At 50.9% G+C, this 22,685-nt stretch overlaps 1 long non-coding RNA gene across 3 annotated transcripts in view; it reads left to right on the plus strand.

Moving 5' to 3' along the window:
• The window catches only part of LOC141192316 (uncharacterized), a 110,947-nt gene that overhangs the window by 36,948 nt on the left and 51,314 nt on the right, over positions 1-22,685 (plus strand). The window lies entirely within an intron of this gene.

Raw genomic sequence — 22,685 nt, forward strand, 5'->3', positions numbered from 1 at the left:
TTCATGAAATAATTTAAAAAAAATTGACGTGGGGCTTCGCACTATATTTGTGTCCAGCCAGGTACAGCAGGCAGGAACGGGCTGCCCCCAACCACCAGCTGACTATTTGTACCTGGTTGGACACAACAATATAGGGAAGCCCTTTTTTTCTTAATTATTTCATGAATTTCATGAAATAATTTAAAAAAAAAATACGTGGGGCTTCGCCCTATTTTTAAGTCCAGCCAGGTACAACTAGGCAGCTGGGGGCTGGAATCCGCAGCGCAGGGAGGCCCAAGCTTTCTGCCCCCCCCCCCCACGCTGCAAATTGCAGTCCGCAGCCACCCCGGAAAATGGCGCGTTCATAGAAGCGCCGTCTTCTGGCTCTGTACCCAACTCATCCAGGGCCCTGGTGCAGTGGCTCACTGGGTAATAAAGGGGTTAGGGCCAGCTTGGCATTATCAGCTGGCCCTAAGCTCGAAATTCATGGGGTCATGCCAATATTAGACATGACCGCCATGAATTTCTAGTAAAGTATTTAAAAAAAACACAACACCCAGAAAAAAGTCCTTTAATTGAAATAAACACACAATTTTTTAATGTTCTAAATTAAACCATACTTACCATCACGCCCATTCCAGCTGAAGCCAACGATCTCCTGCAATAAAAGAAAAATAATAAAGCAACATCATCCTTACCTTTCGATGGTTCCCAGGACAGCTCCAGCTCTGCTACATCGAGATGACAGGCTAGACCGCAGCAGAAAGCTGCCATCCAGCCTGTAATCCCGCAGACACTGAGCAGCGCAGGCTTGCTTGCGCTCCTCAGTGTCAGGCTGTGACGGCATCCAGATGAGCCGAGGTCATGTCCAATGAACTCAGCTCACCTTATGCACGTCACTGACAGCGTGGGAAAATTCGTTGGCTTCAGCAGGAATGGGTGTGATGGTAAGTATGGTTTAATTTAGAATAAAGAATTGTGTGTTTATTTCAATTAAAGGACTTTATTCTGGGTGTTTGTGTTTTTTTTTAACTTTGACTATGGGGTTAGTAATGGGGGTGTCTTATAGACCCCTCTCCATTACTAACCTGGGCTTGATGTCAGCTGGCATTATAAGCATCAACCCCAGCCCTATTACCCCACTGCCACCGCTACAGGGCAGTGGGAAGAGCGAGGCTAAGTGCCAGAATTGGCGCATCCAGCGGCTGACGGCTGGTGTTTCTAGCCTAGGAGGGGGCCAATATTAATGGCACCCTTCCTGGGCTATTAATATCAGCCCCCAGCTGTCTGCCTAGCCTTTGCTAGCTATTAAAATAGGGGGGACCCCAAGTCATTTTTTTGGGGGGTCCCCCATTTTAATAGCTAGTAAAGGCTAGGTATTCAGCTGGGAGCTGATATTAGTAGCCTGGGAAGCTCCATGGATATTATCCCATTCCCAGGCTTCAAACATCTGCCCCAGCCGCCTGCTTAACCTCCGCTAGAGACTAAAATTACGGGGAACCCCACGCCAATTTTTTTTAACAAATCCTTTATTTTAACACTAAATGACAAGTACAGTAATCAACACTATCACTGTACTTCTTATATATGTGACTGACATGTTTCTATCTATCTAATCTATGTGTGATGCTCTATCTTTCTGTTCTAAATTGTCGGGTACCGCTGCTGAATTGCCGGCCAGCTTTTTTAAAGAGACGGTGCATGAAAGCACTATTTTTTTTAAAAATAAATCCTTTACACTAAATGACAAGTATAGTAACCAACACTGTCACTGTACTTCTTATATATGTGACTGACATGTTTCTATCTATCTAATCTATGTGTGAAGCTCTATTCTTTCTGTTCTAAATTGTCGGGTACCGGTGTATGCCGCTGATGAATTGCTAGCTTTTCATGTTTCACTGTGAGCACTGTTCCCATCAATTTGGGCAACCACCTCCCCCAATACATTCTACATTATTGTTAGTTATTTTCCTTCATGTAGAATTAAACTACAAGGAAAGAAAGGGTTTTTTTTTCATTCCGATTTGTGTCCCATTGTCTTGCATTGGTTTCCGGTATCGGAATCGGCGATATCCGATACTTTTTTGAGTATCGGCCCGATCTAATCCGATCTGATATTTCCTGATATCGGAAGGTATCGCTCAACACTATTATTCACCTATCGCATACAAAATGGAAGTCACATGTTGCATAAATTAGCATACAGAAATATAAAACCAATTTGCAGAGTATATGCATTGTAAAAACAATCACATGACAAAGAAGAAATCACATATGCATAGAAAAGTTACTCGCTGTAATGGGACAGTAGTTCCCTCCATAAATTTAGTCCATTTGGTTGGCAAGTGTTCAGATGATACATCCAAAATGCTTCTCGATCAAGTAGGCGTCTCCTATTATCCCCGTCCCGAGGATCAAAGTAAGTTTTTCAATGCCAAAGATGCACCATAAGAAAACTAAAACAGCGAGTGGCAGAACATCTTTCTGATATTTTTAATGTTACTAATCATAACATTTCTTGTGCCGCCAGACATTTTATTGAGCAGCATAATAGAGAGACATCCTTATTTCAGGTCTTTGGCATTGAAAAACTTACCTTTGATCCTCGGGACGGGGATAATAGGAGACGCCTACTTGATCGAGAAGCATTTTGGATGTATCATCTGAACACTTGCCAACCAAATGTACTAAATTTATGGAGGGAACTACTGTTCCATTACAGCGAGTAACTTTTCTATGCATATGTGATTTCTTCTTTGTCATGTGATTGTTTTTACTATGCATATACTCTGCAAATTGGTTTTATATTTCTGTATGCTAATTTATGCATCATGTGACTTCCATTTTGTATGCGATTGGTGAACAATGGTTTATATACCATGGGTAGGCCATTTGCAAGCCAGTCTTGACAAAGAACGCATCTTTAGCGTTCGAAACGTGTTGCCCTGGCTATACTATGTGACTATGGAATCTGTTTTTAAAGAGCTTTTTTCATAATAAAGAAACCTATGTTTTGAACTATTCATGAAGCTGGTAATCCTTTCTCCTTATGCTGTGGAGCTACCTTTTTGTCTCCCTAATCTCCCGTTGCCTCTCTGGCGTGGCACATGGTACAGGTAATATTTCAGAGAATACCACCTTGGAGGTCCTTGATTTAAGCTTGCAGCCTCATTCTCTGAAATCATCTTTAAGGACCTTCCACCTACCTCTAACTTTGTCATCTGTGCCAATGTGCACCATGACCAGCCCCTCCCAGTAATCTGTCACCCCGATCAGCGATATGCCTGACTCGGGCGCCAGGTAGGCAGCACACTGTTCGACGATCCCTGTCTTTGTGACAGATTGCCCTATCTGTTCCCCTAATAATTGAGTCCCCCACTACCAGCACCTGCCTGGCCTGCCCTGCTCTCCTATTTCCCCCCTTACTGGAGCTGACACTCCTCCGGCTTTCAGAGGACATGCCTTGCTGCAGCAGTGCTACCCCTGTACCGACACCCCGCTCATCTGCCAACTTTGCAAACTTATTGGGGTGTGCCAGATCAGGACTAGCCTCCCTGGCACTCTTCCCTCTACCCCCCCTTCTAACTGTCACCCAGCTAGCTGCCTCACTGTCCTGCAGCTCTCTACTACCACCCTCCCCCACATCTACCCCAGTTAGCAGCAGACTCCTTTCCATATTGTCAATGGATCTCAGTGTTGCCAGCTGCTCATTTAGATCCAGTACCTGGGCTTCCAAACGCACAATGTGCACACATCTCGCACGGCAATATGCAACCCCGACCGGCTGTTCAAGGATTGCATAGTCAATAATGGAGCTGATTTCCTAATGGGGACTGCACTAGACAGAAATGTTAGGTAAAAAGAAATGTAAAGAATTAATAAAATACAGACAGCAATTCAGTTCAAATTCCTCCCTTCCAAACTCCCTGAATCCAAAGTCACTGAACAACAAGTCACACACTTACTTCCGTTTGCACTTACACTATGGCCACGCTCATCTCGGTCACACTCGCTAAGGAAGAAGATTTAAAGAGGTATTTTTTTTATTTTTTTTCCCTTTTAGCAGCAATACACCCTACAGCTCAATGCACTTCCAAAGAACTGGATGCCCCAACTAGCTGCCCCTTATAAACCCTTAATTATGACCCCTCACCCTTAATTAACCCCTTGTGAGTATAGCTACACCTCAGGATTTAATTGAAATGTAGTTAACCCTTAAATACACAGGTAGTAAAATAAGAGACTCTGTAGAGAGAAAATAGGTGTTAAAAAGCCCAATAAAACTAAACAGGTAGAAAGGCACTCAGCAGTTCAGAATTCAACAACTCGCAGCAATTCACACAGGTATTTTCTGCAGGATTCCCAAATACCTCTTCACTGAACAACAAGTCACATACTTACTTCCGTTTGCACCTACACTCCGATCACACTCGCTAAGGAAGAAGCTTTATGTAGCGTCGGCGTCCCTGCCTCCTGTTAGGCAGGGACGCTGTTCCCCTCACCTCTCCACTCTGTGCCCGGCGTCTTCCTCCCGCTCTGCTGGCAGCTCGCGCTGCTTCCCGGCCACGGTGCTTAGGGCGCGCGCGCTCCCCCTCTCTTAGAGGGGCCGCGCGCGCCGTCCTAAGGAGTCCCCGGCCAATGGCCGGAGGACTTCACCATATATAAGGCACCTCCTCCAAAATGGAGGTGCCCGAGCAATGTTGTAGCACAGATCATCACTCTGCTTCAGCCCTCGGGTCCCGTTTCCAGTTACCTGCCAGTTACCTGCCAGTTTCCTGTCTGAGACCTGCCTGTCTCGTGTCTACCTGCTACTATTCCTGCGGTCCGACAGTCTGCCTACCAGCCCTGCCAGTCTGTCTATGGATCCGTCTGCCCGCTCACCTGGGAGCGCACATCTGCTACCTGCCTGCTAGCCTACCTGGAGGCTCCGCCGTCACGTGCTGTGACCACCTGTCTGTCCAGAGACTCTTGCCCGCTCACCTGGGAGCGCTCATCTGTTACCTGCCTGCTTGCCTACCTGGAGGCTCCGCCGTCACGTGCTGTGACCACCTGCCTGTCCAGAGACTCTTGCCCGCTCACCTGTGAGCGCTCATCTGCTACCTGCCTGTTTGCCTACCTGGAGGCTCTGCCGTCACGTGCTGTGACCACCTGCCTGTCCAGAGACTCTTGCTCGCTCACCTGGGAGCGTCCATCTGCTACCAGCCTGCTAGCCTACCTGGAGGCTCTGCCATCACTTGCTGTGATCCCCTGCCCGTTTACCCAGAGACTGTCCCGGTCACTTGCCGTGACCACCTGCCCGTTTACCCAGAGACTGTCCCGGTCACTTGCCGTGACCACCTGCCCGTTTACCCAGAGACTGCCCCGGTCACTTGCCGTGACCACCTGCCCGTTTACCCAGAGACTGTCCCGGTCACTTGCTGTGACTACCTGCCCGTCTTCCCTGGGCGCCACCCGCTTCGTTACAAGGGCCGCCCCCTTGTATAGTAGCCCAGAGGTTCCGCCTCCCAGACCCGTTACAGTTTGCTCGGGCCATGGAACCCGGTGGCACCCAAGCTCCCTCGCTCTCGGACCTATGTCATGAACTGTCCCGTCAGAGGTCCCAACAGGAGTCCATCCTGGGTCACCTGCGGAATGTCAACTCTCGCCTGGACACTCTGACTGCTCCACCAGCAACCACCGCTAGTGTCATGACTCGCAACCCCGGCAGCGCCGCTGCCTACCAATACTATGGTATCCAGCCCCGGACCCCGGCTTTCTGCTCCTCCTCGCTTCGGAGGCGACCCCGCTCAAGCTCGGGGCTTCATAAACCAGTGCACCCTGCACTTTGAACTCCTGTCCCACCAGTTTATCTCCGACCGCGCCAAAGTTGCCTTCATCATGTCCCATCTCACGGGGGAGGCACTGGCTTGGCTAAATCCTCTATGGGAGAGATGAGACCCCCTGGTGTCTGACCTGCCAGCCTTTCTCACGGCTTTCCGGAAAGTCTTCGACGAACCCGGACGGAAGACCTCATCCGCATCGTCTCTGCTACGCCTCCGTCAAGGAAATCTCACCGTGGGCCAATATGCCATACGGTTCCGTACCCTTGCTTCGGAGCTGGCCTGGGATAACGACGCTCTGGTGTCTGTCTTCTGGGAGGGTCTGTCCGGCCTTATTAAAGATGAACTCGCCGGTCGGGACATTCCTACCACTCTAGACGACTTAATAACACTTGCCACCCGGATTGACATCCGATTCCAGGAGCGCGCCAAAGAAGTCACCCGTGAGAGGAGGTTTCCACATCTAGCCCCCACCTTCCAGAAACCCGTCATTCCCTCCGTTACTACCCAGGCACACTCACCTGAGCCTATGCAGGTCGACCAGACCAAGATGGTCAAAACCCGTCAAGACTCACGCCGTGCCGAGGGGAGCTGCTTCTACTGTGGCAGTAAGGAGCACCGGATCCGTTCCTGCCCTGAGAGATCGGGAAACGCCTGTGTCTAGGGTCGCTCAGAGAGGTCGCCCTAGACAAAAGTAAACCCTCTCCATCCCTGATGCTGTCAGTCTCTATCACCTGTGGAGAGAACCGCCATTTCGAACTGGCTCAACTTGACTCAGGAGCTGCTGGTAATCTCATCTCTCAATCCCTGGTAGAGAAGTATCGCATTCCCACCAAACCTCTGGCCGTACCTTTATCTGTCGCCGCCGTGGATGGGGGCCTCTTACCACATCCCATCCAACTCATCACCGAATCCATAACTCTGCAGGTGGGAATGCTGCATTCTGAGAGCATCTCCTTTCATGTTCTGCCTGGACTCTCTCACGCACTCTTGCTGGGTCTACCTTGGCTCCAGAAACATGCACCCGTGCTTGACTGGCAGAACGGAGAGGTCCTTCGCTGGGGACAGGACTGCCATAAGACTTGTCTAGTTCCCGTTCATCCTGCTCGTCCTTCTCCTACCCCAGTCAATCTACCCGGTCTACCGGTTCCCTATTGGTCTTATGCGGATGTCTTCAATAAATAAGAAGCAGAGACATTACCCCCTCATAGACCATATGACTGTCCAATCGACCTGATACTCGGCTCTACTCCTCCCCGTGGGCGTATCTACCCTTTGTCCGCAGCAGAGACCCGGTCCATGTCTGAATATATCGAGGAGAACCTTGCCCGGGGATTTATCCGGAAATCTACCTCCCCGGCGGGGGCAGGCTTCTTCTTCGTCAAAAAGAAGGACGGCTCACTCCGTCCATGTATAGATTATAGAGGCCTTAACCAGATTACAGTGAAGAATAAATACCCCCTCCCGCTCATTCCTGAATTATTTGACCGCCTGAGGGGGGCTAGAATCTTCACCAAACTGGATCCCCGTGGGGCGTATAACCTGGTCCGTATCCGTCAGGGGGATGAGTGGAAGACGGCATTCAACACCCAGGACGGCCACTATGAGTACCTTGTAATGCCCTTCGGACTCTGTAACGCTCCTGCCGTCTTTCAAGAGTTGGTCAATGACATCTTCCGTGACCTTCTCTACTCCTGCGTGGTGGTGTACCTGGACGACATCTTGGTCTTCTCTCTGGACCTTCCTACTCACCGGAGGGATGTTCGTCAGGTCCTGCTCAGGCTCAGGAAAAACCACCTCTACGCTAAATATGAGAAGTGCATCTTTGAGCAGACCTCTCTTCCATTTCTGGGCTACATAATCTCTCAGACCGGCCTACAAATGGATCCTGAGAAACTGTCTGCCATCCAAAAGTGGCCCCGACCAGAGGGGTTGAAGGCTATTCAGCGGTTCCTGGGCTTCGCCAACTATTACCGCCTCTTCATACCGCACTTCTCTTCCCGGACTACCCCTATCTCTGCGCTCACCCGTAAGGGTACTAATCCCAGAAGATGGCCGCCTGAAGCTGAGGAGGCCTTTCTTTCCTTAAAACAGGCCTTCTCCTCCGCCCCGGTGCTGCATCGTCCGGACGGTAACAAACAATTCTTCCTAGAGGTTGACGCTTCCTCCTCCTTAGCCGGGGCGGTACTTACCCAAAAGTCATCTTCTGGAAGAATGGTAACCTGCGTTTTTTTCTCCAAACTCTTCTCCTCTTCTGAGCGCAATTATTCTATTGGAGACCGAGAATTGTTAGCCATTAAGCTGGCACTGGAGGAGTGGCGTTACCTGCTCGAGGGGGCTCTTCACCCGGTAATAATTTACACGGACCACAAGAACTTGGCTTACCTTCAGAGCGCCCAGAGACTAAACCCGCGCCAAGCCCGGTGGTCCTTGTTTTTTGCCCGCTTTGATTTTGTTCTTCATTTTCGCCCGGCAGACAAAAACATCAAAGCTGACGCCTTGTCCCGATCCTTCCTGGTATCTGATCTAGAGGAGGAACCTAAGCACATCATTGATCCCGCCAGAGTAATGCAAGTGGCTCCCGTGAATCTAAATTGTCTCCCTCCCGGTAAGACGTTCGTAACAGTACCTGATCGGAAGAAGGTCCTACACTGGGGTCACTCGTCTAAGCTAGCTGGCCACGCCGGTCAGAAAAAGACCCTCCAGCTCATTACCCGGCATTACTGGTGGCCTACCCTGCACAAGGATGTAATAGACTTTGTTTCTGCCTGTGTGTCCTGCGCTCGCAACAAAGTTCCGAGACACCAGCCAGCCGGTCGCCTTCTTCCTCTTCCAGTACCTGCTGCCCCGTGGCAGCATATTGCTATGGACTTTATAACGGATCTTCCTGTTTCTGCAGGTTGTACGGTCATTTGGGTGGTCGCTGATCACTTTTCCAAGATGGTGCACTTCATTCCCCTGCCGGGTCTCCCGTCTGCACCCGAACTGGCTAAACACTTTATCCGCCACATCTTCCGTCTCCATGGCCTGCCCCTCCACATCGTGTCAGATCGTGGGGTTCAGTTCACCTCACGCTTCTGGAGAGCCACATGTAAGTTGCTTGACGTCACTCTGGACTTCTCCTCCGCTTACCATCCACAGTCCAATGGTCAAGTGGAGCGGATCAATCAGAACCTGACCAGTTACCTCCGGCACTTCGTTAATGCCCACCATTCGGACTGGGTGGATCTCCTACCATGGGCCGAGTTCTCTTACAATAATCACGAGAGCGAATCTTCCTCCAAATCCCCGTTTTTTGTAGTCTTCGGTCAGCATCCTCGGATCCCATTTCCTGTCTCCACCTCGGTGGACAATCCGGCTGCGGAATCTCTCGTTAGTGAATTCTCCTCCATTTGGGAGAGTACCCGATCCGCACTCCTTCAGTCGTCCGAGCAGATGAAAAAACACGCTGACAAGAAACGCCTGGATCCTCCACAATTCCATCCTGGAGATAAAGTCTGGCTCTCGTCCAAATATGTCCGGCTCAAGATTCCTTCCTACAAGTTAGGGCCTCGGTTCATCGGCCCACTGGAAGTTATCAAACAGATCAACCCAGTGGCCTATAAATTGAAACTCCCGGCCAACCTACGGATCCCTAACTCCTTCCATGTATCTCTCCTCAAACCCGTAGTACTTAACTCTTTTTCCAAGTCTACAGGTACGCCCCCTGCTCCGGTTTCCGCTGAGAACGAGTTTGAGGTAGAGAACATTCTGGCCACCAAAAGGGTAAGAGGAAAGACCTTTTTTCTGGTAGATTGGAAGGGGTTTGGTCCTGAGGAGAGAACGTGGGAGCCCCGGGAGAACATCCATGCCCCTCTCATCCTTGATAAATTTCTCTCTGGCCTAAAAAAGGGGGGGGTACTGTAGCGTCGGCGTCCCTGCCTCCTGCTAGGCAGGGACGCTGTTCCCCTCACCTCTCCACTCCGTGCCCGGCGTCTTCCTCCCGCTCTGCTGGCAGCGCGCGCTGCTTCCCGGCCACGGTGCTTAGGGCGCGCGCGCGCTCCCCCTCTCTTAAAGGGGCCGCGCGCGCCGTCCTAAGGAGTCCCCGGCCAATGGCCGGAGGACTTCACCATATATAAGGCACCTCCTCCAAAATGGAGGTGCCCGAGCAATGTTGTAGCACAGATCATCACTCTGCTTCAGCCCTCAGGTCCTGTTTCCAGTTAGCTGCCAGTTTCCTGTCTGAGACCTGCCTGTCTCGTGTCTACCTGCTACTATTCCTGCGGTCCGACAGTCTGCCTACCAGCCCTGCCAGTCTGTCTATGGATCCGTCTGCCCGCTCACCTGGGAGCGCACATCTGCTACCTGCCTGCTAGCCTACCTGGAGGCTCCGCCGTCATGTGCTGTGACCACCTGCCTGTCCAGAGACTCTTGCCCGCTCACCTGGGAGCACTCATCTGTTACCTGCCTGCTTGCCTACCTGGAGGCTCCGCCGTCACGTGCTGTGACCACCTGCCTGTCCAGAGACTCTTGCCCGCTCACCTGGGAGCGCTCATCTGCTACCTGCCTGTTTGCCTACCTGGAGGCTCTGCCGTCACGTGCTGTGACCACCTGCCTGTCCAGAGACTCTTGCTCGCTCACCTGGGAGCGTCCATCTGCTACCAGCCTGCTAGCCTACCTGGAGGCTCTGCCGTCACTTGCTGTGATCCCCTGCCCATTTACCCAGAGACTGTCCCGGTCACTTGCCGTGACCACCTGCCCTTTTACCCAGAGACTGTCCCGGTCACTTGCCGTGACCACCTGCCCGTTTACCCAGAGACTGTCCCGGTCACTTGCTGTGACTACCTGCCCGTCTTCCCTGGGCGCCACCCGCTTCCTTACAAGGGCCGCCCCCTTGTATAGTAGCCCAGAGGTTCCGCCTCTCAGACCTGTTACACTTTAAACAGCCACAGGGCATCATGACCACACTTTTTGCTTAAATATTTTTTTTCCTATTTTCCCCCTCTAAAACCTAGGTGCGTTTTATGGTCCGGTGCGTCTTATAGTCCAAAAAATACGGTAATAATAATAAGTTGTGTTCCTACAGGTTTTTCTTGGCTTATGAGATTAACCATGATAGACTCATTGTCTAAAAGTAATTGTGATTCTTATTCTGATGTGTGAGAAAAGTCAGATATCAAAGCCATGCATCACTGAAGTTTGTGTGCTAGCCAGCATCATTTAAAAAACAAAAGTTTATTTTTTCGGCACCAGAGATTTGAACTCATATATATAAGTATATAGCTCAATGGTAAGTGTGCTGACTGTGAAATATATGCTTTTGGGTTCAAGTCCCAGTAGGGACACTCAACTTTTTATTATTAATTATTATTACTAATAATGTATTATTACTACTATTATTATCCTTTCAAACCAAAATAATGTGACACAGATGCCTTACCATTAAACTGTAGGTTCATTATTTGATTATTTAGGTAGTGATATATAATAATAATAATTACGTAGCAAAAGTAATTTGGGAGTTTGCAGCCAGAGCTTGGGTGGATGGAAAGAAAAATTTACAATAAAGAAATGTTATCATTAGACCCCTTTAAGAAATTATGCAAATGTACAGTCACTTGGAAATAGATTTGTAGTAAATTAGTGCCTCCCAATTTACTTTAGCGATGTAATTTACCATGCAAATAGACAGCGTGTCTGAAACTCTTAACACGTCAGGATGACAATCAGAATGTCAGATATTAAAAGTAAAACACCCCCGTAGTTTGTGTGCTAAATAGGCAGAATTTAAAAAAAAACACAATATTCCTATTGGGATTTGAACCCTGACACTGGAGTTTCAGAGGCTAATGCCTTACCATTGATAGTAACTGGCAGCTTTTCTTGTCTTATGAGATCAACCATGAAAATACTCAGGGTGACTAAAAGTCATTGTGATTCTGATGTTTTAAGAAAGTCACACATCAGATTCACACATCAAAATCACACATCATTTGAATTTGGCTTGAAGGAGGTATTTCTGAAAGTCCCAATCAGTTTCAGACAGGTTTGCACTAAAAATCATATAACCAAATAGAACTCCTAGGTTTCTTCAACTGAGTCTATAGCTCAGTGGTTAGTGCACTGGCTTCTGGACACAGATTTTTGGGTTCAAGTCCCATCAGCAAACAGTGACTTTTTTTTTATTACAGTTGTAAAAGTCACTTGTCAGAATCACTTGTCAGACAGGGCATTTAGCCTCAAACTGACATCATTCTGATGTTTGATTTTGATATCTGATCATGTCCTAAAATGGACACTGTAAAGCGGGTTTAATATGCATCTATGCTCATCCTAGAAGAAACACGAATATTACTTACTGGGAGAATCCCTCAGATGACAAGAATTTCTTCCATGTTCTACCGTAATTCTTAGTAGTGATCGGTTTCCTACTACCTTGAAGAGTAGTAACTAGATTCGATGAGAATCCCCGACCCTCTAGCAATGCCCTCTCAAGTTCCAGGCCGCTAAGTGCAATCCTTTCACCTGAGGATGGAATATAGGACCTTGAGTTAGAAGGTCAGGAATCTCTGGAAGAATCCAGGGGTTCGTGATTGACATGCTTCTCAACCAAAAGAATCATGGTCTCTTGGGTAGAAGGGAGCTATGAGGACCACTCGAGCCTGATCCTTCCGGATCTTCCTCAACACTGCTGGAATTAGGCACGTTGGGGGAAAGGCATAGGCCAGACTGAAATCCCATCTGCACTGGAAAGCGTCCACTAATAGAGGATTTTCTGTGGGATCCAGTGAGCAGAACATTTTAATTTGCTGTTCTGACGAGTCGCAAATAGGTCGATCTCTGGAGACCCCCACATGGCAACTAGCTGACTGAAGACTGAATGATTTAGAGTCCATCCTGCCTGCCATAGTGGCCTGCGATTTAGAAAGTCTGCCTTCGTGTTGTCCTCTCCTCTGATATGAAGGGCATTTAAAAAGATAACTTTCCCTGTGTAACGGGTCTGGGATGCGGAACCTCTGAGCAACTATACAAGGGGGCGGTCCTTGTAAGGAAGCAGGTGGCGACCAGGGAAGACGGGCAGGTAGTCACAGCAGGTGACCGGGACAGTCTCTGGGTAAACGGACAGGAGGTCACGGGAAGTGACCGGGACAGTCTCTGGGTAACGGACAGGAGGACACGGCAAGTGACCGGGACAGTCTCTGGGTAAACGGACAGGAGGTCACGGCAAGTGACCGGGGCAGTCTCTGGGAAACGGGAAGGTACGACCTGTGACGGCTGAGTCTCCAGGTAGGCTAGCAGGCAGATGGCAGATGGGCGCTCCCAGGTGAGCAGGCGAGAGTCTCTGGATAAGCAGGTGGTCACAGCATGTGACGGCGGAGCCTCCAGGTAGGTTAACAGGCAGGTAGCAGATGAGCACTCCCAGGTGAGCGGGCAAGAGTCTCTGGACTGGCAGGTGGTCACAGCACGTGACGGCGGAGCCTCCAGGTAGGCTAGCAGATAGGTAGCAGGTGAGCGCTCCCAGGTGAGCGGGCAAGAGTCTCTGGACTGGCAGGTGGTCACAGCACGTGACGGCGGAGGCTCCAGGTAGGCTAGCAGATAGGTAGCAGGTGAGCGCTCCCAGATGAGCGGGCAAGAGTCTCTGGACTGGCAGGTGGTCACAGCACGTGACGGCGGAGGCTCCAGGTAGGCTAGCAGATAGGTATCAGATGTGCGCTCCCAGGTGAGCGGGCACGAATCTCTGGACTGGCAGGGGGTCACAGCACGTGACGGCGGAGCCTCCAGGTAGGCTAGCAGATAGGTAGCAGATGTGCGCTCCCAGGTGAGCGGGCACGCTGGTCCATAGACAGACTGACAGGTGTCGGAAGGCAGACCGTCGGACCTCAGGCTAGCAAGCAGGTAAGCGGATTATCAGGCAGGAATCAGACAGCAAACTGGCAGGAAACTGGCAGGTAACAGGAAACAGGACCTGAGGGCTGAAGCAGAGTAGAGAACAGTGCAACAACATTGCTCGGGCACCTCCATTTTGGAGGAGGTGCCTTATATATAGGAGGACCCTCGGCTATTGGCCGGGGACTCCTTAGGACGGCGCGCGCGGCCCCTTTAAGAGGGGGGGAGCGCGCGCGCCCTAAGCACCGTGGCCGGGAAGGAGTGCGCGCTGCCAGCAGAGCGGGAGGAGGACGCCGGGCTCGGAGCGGAGAGGTGAGGGGAACAGCGTCCCTGCCTAGCAGAGGGCAGGGACGCCGACGCTACAGTACCCCCCCTTTAGGCCCCCCCTTTTTTAGGCCAGACAGAAATTTAGCAAGGATGAGAGGGGCATGGATGTTCTCCCGGGGCTCCCACGTTCTCTCTTCAGGACCAAACCCCTTCCAATCTACTAGAAAAAAGGTCTTTCCTCTTACCCTTTTTGTGGCCAGAATGCTCTCTACCTCAAACTCGTTTTCAGCGGAAACTGGAGCAGGAGGCGTACCTGTAGACTTGGAAAAAGAGTTAAGTACCACGGGTTTGAGGAGAGATGCATGGAAGGAGTTAGGGATCCGCAAGTTGGCCGGGAGTTTCAATTTGTAGGCCACCGGGTTGATCTGATTGATGACCTCCAGAGGACCGATGAACCGAGGCCCTAACTTATAGGAAGGAATCTTGAGCCGGACATACTTGGACGAGAGCCAGACCTTATCCCCTGGACGGAATTTAGGAGGATCCAGACGTTTTTTGTCAGCATGTCTTTTCATACGCTCGGATGACTGAAGGAGTGCGGACCGGGTACTCTCCCACATGGAGGAAAATTTGTTAACAAGAGATTCCGCAGCCGGATTATCCACCGAGGTGGAGGCGGGAAATGGGATCCAAGGATGCTGACCGAAGACTACAAAAAACGGGGATTTGGAGGAAGATTCGCTCTCGTGATTGTTGTAAGAGAATTCGGCCCATGGCAGGAGATCCACCCAGTCAGAATGGTGGGCATTAACGAAGTGCCGGAGGTAACTGGTCAGGATCTGATTGATCCGCTCCACTTGACCATTAGACTGTGGGTGGTAAGCGGAGGAGAAGTCCAGGGTGACGTCTAGCAATTTACAAGTGGCTCTCCAGAAACGTGAGGTGAACTGTACCCCACGATCCGACACGATGTGGAGGGGCAGGCCATGAAGACGGAAGATGTGGCGGATAAAGTCTTTAGCCAGCTCAGGTGCAGACGGGAGGCCTGGCAGGGGAATAAAGTGAGCCATCTTGGAAAAGCGGTCAGCGACCACCCAAATGACCGTACAACCGGCAGAGACGGGGAGATCAGTTATGAAGTCCATAGCTATATGCTGCCAGGGGGCAGCAGGTACAGGAAGCGAAAGGAGGAGACCGGCTGGCAGGTGTCTCGGGACTTTGTTGCGGGCGCAGGACACACAGGCAGAAACAAAGTCTATTACATCCTTGTGCAGTGTAGGCCACCAGTAGTGCCTGGTAATAAGCTGGAGGGTCTTTTTCTGACCAGCGTGGCCAGCTAGTTTAGATGAATGACCCCAGTGTAGGATCTTCTCCCGGTCAGGTACCGATACGAACGTCTTACCGGGAGGGAGACGATTTAGACTCACGGGAGCCACCTGCATTACTCTGGCGGGATCGATGATATGTTTAGGTTGTTCCTTGAGATCAGACACCAGAAAGGATCGGGACAAGGCGTCCTCTTTGATGTTTTTGTCAGCTGGGCGAAAATGAAGAACAAAATCAAAGCGAGCAAAAAACAAGGACCACCGGGCTTGGCGCGGGTTAAGTCTCTGGGCATGCTGGAGGTAAGCCAAGTTCTTGTGGTCAGTGTAAATTATTACCGGGTGAAGAGCCCCCTCGAGTAGGTAACGCCACTCCTCCAATGCCAGCTTGATGGCCAATAACTCTCGGTCTCCTATGGAATAGTTGCGCTCAGAAGAGGAGAAGAGTTTGGAGAAGAAGCCACAAGTTACCATTCTCCCGGAAGATGATTTTTGAGTAAGTACCGCTCCGGCTCCAGAGGAGGAGGCGTCAACTTCCAAGAAGAACTGCTTGTTGCCGTCCGGGCGATGCAGCACCGGGGCGGAAGAGAAGGCCTGTTTTAAGGAAAGAAAGGCCTCCTCTGCTTCGGGCGGCCACTCTCTGGGATTAGTGCCTTTACAGGTGAGCGCGGAAATTGGGGCAGTCCGGGAAGAGAAGTGCGGTATGAAGAGGCGGTAGTAGTTGGCGAAGCCCAGGAACCGCTGGATAGCCTTCAACCCCTCCGGTCGAGGCCATTTCTCGATGGCAGACAGTTTCTCTGGATCCATTCGGAGGCCGGTCTGAGAAATAATGTAGCCCAAAAACGGAAGCGAGGTCTGCTCAAAGAGGCACTTCTCATATTTAGCGAAGAGGTGATTCTGCCTGAGCCTGAGCAGGACCTGACGAACATCCCTCCGGTGAGTCTGGAGATCCGGAGAGAAGACCAAGATGTCGTCCAGGTACACCACTACGCAGGAGTAGAGAATGTCCCGGAAGATGTCATTGACCAACTCTTGAAAGACGGCAGGAGCGTTACAGAGACCAAAGGGCATTACCAGATATTCATAGTGGCCGTCCCGGGTGTTGAATGCAGTCTTCCATTCATCCCCCTGACGGATACGGACCAGGTTGTACGCCCCACGGAGGTCCAGTTTGGTGAAGATTCTAGCCCCCCTCAGACGATCAAATAATTCCGGAATGAGCGGAAGGGGGTACTTATTCTTCACCGTGATCTGGTTAAGGCCTCTATAGTCTATACAGGGACGGAGAGAGCCGTCCTTCTTTTTAACGAAAAAGAAGCCTGCTCCAGCCGGGGAGGTAGATTTCCGGATGAATCCCCGGGCCAGATTCTCCTTAATATATTCGGACATACACCGGGTCTCAGCAGCGGACAATGGGTAAATACGCCCACGGGGAGGCGTAGTACCGGGTAACAGGTCGATAGGACAGTCGTATGGTCTATGAGGGGGTAATGTCTCTGCCTCCTTTTTATTAAAGACATCAGCAAATGACCAATAAGGAATCGGAAATCCAGGTAGATTAGTTGGGGTAGGAGAAGGACGGACGGGATGAACGGGAACCAAACAAGTCTTATGGCAGTCCTGTCCCCAGCGAAGGACTTCTCCGGTCTGCCAGTCAAGCACAGGTGCATGTTTCTGGAGCCAAGGTAGGCCTAGTAAGAGGGCGTGAGAGAGTCCGGGCAGAACATGAAAAGAGATGCTCTCAGAATGCAGCATTCCCACCTGCAGAGTAATGGATTCGGTGATGAGTTGGATGGGACGTGGTAAGAGGCACCCATCCACGGCAGCGACAGATAAGGGTACAGCCAGAGGTTTGGTGGGAATGTGGTATTTTTCTACCAGGGACTGTGAAATAAGATTCCCGGCTGCTCCAGAGTCAAGTTGGGCTAGTTCGAAATAACGGTTCTCCCCGCAGATAATTGAGACTGACAGCAGCAGAGAAGGAGAGGATTTATTCTTGTCTAGGTCGACCTCTCTGAGCGAACCTAGACACAGGCGTTTCCCGACCTCTCCGGGCAGGTACGGATCCGGTGCTCCTTGCTGCCACAGTAGAAGCAGCTCCCCTCGGCACGGCGTAAATCCTGACGGGTTTTGACCCTCTTGGTCTGGTCCTGCATAGGCTCAGGAGAGTGTACCTGGGGAGAAACGGAGGGAGTGACGGGTTTCTGGAAAGTAGGAGCTAGACGTGGAAACCTCCTCTCACGGGTGACCTCTTTGGCACGCTCCTGGAACCGTAGGTCAATCCGGGTGGCAAGAATTATTAAGTCATCGAGAGTGGTAGGAATGTCCCGACCGGCGAGTTCATCTTTAATACGGCCGGACAGACCCTCGCAGAAGACAGATACCAGAGCGTCGTTATCCCAGGCCAGCTCCGAGGCAAGGGTACAGAACCGTATGTCATATTGGCCCACGGTGAGACTTCCCTGACGGAGGCATAGCAGAGACGATGCGGATGAGGTCTTCCGTCCGGGTTCGTCGAAGACTTTCCGGAAAGCCGTGAGAAAGGCAGGCAAGTCGGACACCAGGGGGTCTCCTCTCTCCCATAGAGGATTTAGCCAAGCCAGTGCCTCCCCCGTGAGATGGGACATGATGAAGGCTACTTTGGCCCGGTCGGAGTTAAACTGGTGGGACAGGAGTTCAAAGTGCAGGGTGCACTGGTTTATGAAGCCCCGAGCCTGAGCGGAGTCGCCTCCGAAGCGAGGAGGTGCAGAAAGCCGGGGTCCGGAGCAGGACACCATGGTATTGGTGGGCAGCGGAGCTGCCGGGTTGCGAGTCATGACACTAGCGGTGGTTGCTGGTGGAGCAGTCAGAGTGTCCAGGCGAGAATTGACATTCCGCAGGTGACTCAGGATGGACTCCTGCTGGGACCTCTGACGGGACAGTTCATGACAAAGGTCCGAGAGCGAGGGAGCTTGGGTGCCACCGGGTTCCATGGCCCGAGCAAACTGTAACGGGTCTGGGAGGCGGAACCTCTGAGCAACTATACAAGGGGGCGGTCCTTGTAAGGAAGCAGGTGGCGACCAGGGAAGACGGGCAAGTAGTCACAGCAGGTGACCGGGACAGTCTCTGGGTAAACGGACAGGAGGTCACGGCAAGTGACCGGGACAGTCTCTGGGTAACGGACAGGAGGACACGGTAAGTGACCGGGACAGTCTCTGGGTAAACGGACAGGAGGTCACGGCAAGTGACCGGGGCAGTCTCTGGGAAACGGAAAGGTACGACCTGTGACGGCTGAACCTCCAGGTAGGCTAGCAGGCAGATGGCAGATGGGCGCTCCCAGGTGAGCAGGCGAGAGTCTCTGGATAAGCAGGTGGTCACAGCATGTGACGGCGGAGCCTCCAGGTAGGTTAACAGGCAGGTAGCAGATGAGCGCTCCCAGGTGAGCGGGCAAGAGTCTCTGGACTGGCAGGTGGTCACAGCACGTGACGGCGGAGCCTCCAGGTAGGCTAGCAGATAGGTAGCAGGTGAGCGCTCCCAGGTGAGCGGGCAAGAGTCTCTGGACTGGCAGGTGGTCACAGCACGTGACGGCAGAGCCTCCAGGTAGGCTAGCAGATAGGTAGCAGATGTGCGCTCCCAGGTGAGCGGGCACGAGTCTCTGGACTGGCAGGGGGTCACAGCACGTGACGGCGGAGCCTCCAGGTAGGCTAGCAGATAGGTAGCAGATGTGCGCTCCCAGGTGAGCGGGCACTCTGGTCCATAGACAGACTGACAGGTGTCGGAAGGCAGACCGTCAGACCTCAGGCTAGCAAGCAGGTAAGCGGATTATCAGGCAGGAATCAGACAGCAAGCTGGCAGGAAACTGGCAGGTAACTGGCAGGTAACAGGAAACGGGACCTGAGGGCTGAAGCAGAGTAGAGAGCAGTGCAACAATATTGCTCGGGCACCTCCATTTTGGAGGAGGTGTCTTATATATGGTGAAGTCCTCTGGCCATTGGCCGGGGACTCCTTAGGACGGCGCGCGCGGCCCCTTTAAGAGGGGGGGAGCGCGCGCGCCCTAAGCACCGTGGCCGGGAAGGAGCGCGCGCTGCCAGCAGTGCGGGAGGAGGACGCCGGGCTCGGAGCGGAGAGGTGAGGGGAACAGCGTCCCTGCCTAGCAGAGGGCAGGGATGCCGACGCTACACCCTGCCACTAGAGAAAATATCCTCCCCGTGACCAACTTGAGATTTTGAGCGCGTTCCCCCCTGGTGGTTCACATATGCTATAGTGACCTGGTTGTCGGACAGAATTTTTACGTGATATCCTCGTAGAAGGGGTAAGAAGCCGATTAGTGCATTCTCCACTGCTCGTAGTTCCCACATGCTTGAAGACTCCAGACTCTCCTCCTCTGACCAAATCCCCTGTATCGGGTGTTTGTCTAGGTGCTCCCCCCACCCCCTGGGGCTTGCATCTGTGGTAATTACTCTGGTAATAAGGGGAACCCAGGGGACGCCTGTCCAGAACTTGTTCGTCCTTAACCCACAGTGCCGTGACTGAATTACATTGTGATGGAGTGTCAATCTGCCCTCCAGATGCCCCCTGAGGATGACTTCATTCTTTAGGATGTCCCATTGTAATTCTCTTGAGTGAAATTGGGCCCAGCATACTGCTGGAATGCAGGAGGTGAGGGACCCCAGCAGAGACATAGCCCCCCCAGCTCCGTAGTGGATGCTGCTCCTGGGTGCGCTTCTGGCGCTGAGGTTGTATACGCTGCGGCTGCTCTGTCTCCTCGTGCTGCTGCAGCATGGTCTGCTACTCTTGCTGCTGATGTGGTGGGGAGGGCTGCTGTGAGGCCATTATGGTGCACTGCGCCCCTGCCTAGCCCGTGATCTACCCTTAAATACTCCCATTGTGCCAGGGAGATCACCGGCCGGCGTCCCCGCAGCTTCTGGTACCTCCCCTGAAAATTACATCCGGGGGTCAGAGGTCCCGGTGCGTGTCTTCCAGTTAGTCACTTCTCGTAGCGCCACGTAGTTGCCCCGGCCACCATGCTGTGTAGGTGCCGCAAACCCGCGCCCTACGCGAGGAGACCAATGTCGGCGCCCTCCGCAGTGCTTCCAGGACACACAGGACCGGCCGCAGCAGAGACTGTGCCCTGCCACAACCGACCGGCCCTGGTAAGACGAATCTTCTTGCTGTCACCGCTGACGAGTCAGAAGGTCCCCCATCAAGGACAGGAAACCACGGAGGTGGAGAGAGACGCCGCCCTTTTTATCTTGAAGGTTTCCAGTCCTTGAAGGGCAGATCCCCTCTCTCGTTGTGCTGTCCTGGGTGACAGAAAAACATACCATCCCTCTCACTGCCTCACAACACCCATCTAAGTACTATAGTTTTGAGTTACTGAAAATCAAATGTCCTCCTTCTTGACTAAAAATACTCCTCAAAATTGGTAAGAAGAGTGATTTTACTCTTCTGTAAAATATGGAGTGTGACCTCTGCCAGAGCCCATCCTATGGAACAGTGAGGGCACCAGCAGTCCGACCTCAACAACTGATGGCCCTTTAATAAATGTTAGTAAAAAAATGTTTAGTCCCATATGACATGTACAAAAAATCGGCTGTATGGGCCACAGAGAATGGTAAGGGGCCACAGAAGGCGGCCTCCACTGAGACACTGCTGGGACCTAACCCATTGGTTGTATAAGCGAATATCGTGTTTTATTTACTTTTTATTTAAATGCTGCTGAGGAAAGAAATTGTCAGCGAGATCTGAACGATTTAGTGCCGGTCTACTGGTGAGGACTTTGCTGCAGATTGTTTCCCCAACAAACTGCAATGTGAGAACATACTCCGAGCTTTAGAATTGAAAATTCAACCCATAGTTCTCAAATAGTTTTATTAAAACACATATGTAAATAAGTAAATTAAGTCTTGACATATTTATCTGAAGTGCCATTATTTCATTTGTTTAGACATTGTGATAATTTACATATATACATAAGTATAACAAAAAGGAGAAAGATATAAATGTATTTATACATACAAGTCTATATCAATGAACAATATAACAAGTCAATACATAGAACTAAGCCATGTGAAAGCTAAGTACTGTTAAGGTAAAATATATACAGTACAGACCAAAAGTTTGGACACACCTTCTCATTTAAAGATTTTTCTGTATTTTCATGACTATGAAAATTGTACATTCACACTGAAGGCATCAAAACTATGAATTAACACATGTGGAATTATATACTTAACAAAAAAGTGTGAAACAACTGAAAATATGTCTTATATTCTAGGTTCTTCAAAGTAGTCACCTTTTGCTTTGATGACTGCTTTGCACACTTTTGGCACTTGATGAGCTTCAAGAGGTAGTCACCGGAAATGGTTTTCACTTCACAGGTGTGCCCTGTCAGGTTTAATAAGTGGGATTTATTGCCTTATAAATGGGGTTGGGACCATCAGTTGTGTTGTGCAGAAGTCTGGTGGATACACAGCTGATAGTCTTACTGAATAGACTGTTAGAATTTGTATTATGGCAAGAAAAAAGCAGCTAAGTAAAGAAAAACGAGTGGCCATCATTACTTTAAGAAATGAAGGTCAGTCAGTGCGAAAAATTGGGAAAAATTTGTAAGTGTCCCCAAGTGCAGTTGCAAAAACCATCAAGCGCTACAAAGAAACTGGCTCACATGAGGACCGGCCCAGGAAAGGAAGACCAAGAGTCACCTCTGCTTCTGAGGATAAGTTTATCCAAGTCACCAGCCTCAGAAATCGCAGGTTAACAGTAGCTCAGATTAGAGACCAGGTCAATGCCACACAGAGTTCTAGCAGCAGACACATCTCTACAACAACTGTTAAGAGGAGACTTTGTGCAGCAGGCCTTCATGGTAAAACATGGTACAGGTAACAAGCAGAAGAGACTTGTTTGGGCTAAAGAACACAAGGAATGGACATTAGACCAGTGGAAATCTGTGCTTTGGTCTAATGAGTCCAAATTAGAGATCTTTGGTTCCAACCACCGTGTCTTTGTGCGACGCAGAAAAGGTGAACGGATGGACTCTACATGCCTGGTTCCCACCGTGAAGCATGGAGGAGGAGGTGTGATGGTGTGGGCGTGCTTTGCTGGTGACACTGTTGGGGATTTATTCAAAATTGAAGGCATACTGAACCAGCATGGCTACCACAGCACCTTGCAGCGGCATGCTATTCCATCCGGTTTGCGTTTAGTTGGACCATCATTTATTTTTCAACAGGACAATGACCCCAAACACACCTCCAGGCTGTGTAAGGGCTATTTGACCAAGAAAGAGAGTGATGGGGTGCTACGCCAGATGACCTGGCCTCCACAGTCACCAGACCTGAACCCAATCGAGATGGTTTGGGGTGAGCTGGACCGCAGAGTGAAGGCAAAAGGGCCAACAAGTGCTAAGCATCTCTGGGAACTCCTTCAAGATTGTTGGAAGACGATTTCC

Source organism: Phyllobates terribilis, unplaced genomic scaffold (assembly GCF_046119375.1).
Source record: "Phyllobates terribilis strain yellow unplaced genomic scaffold, ASM4611937v1 Scaffold_57__1_contigs__length_8443340, whole genome shotgun sequence".
Lineage (NCBI taxonomy): Eukaryota > Metazoa > Chordata > Amphibia > Anura > Dendrobatidae > Phyllobates > Phyllobates terribilis.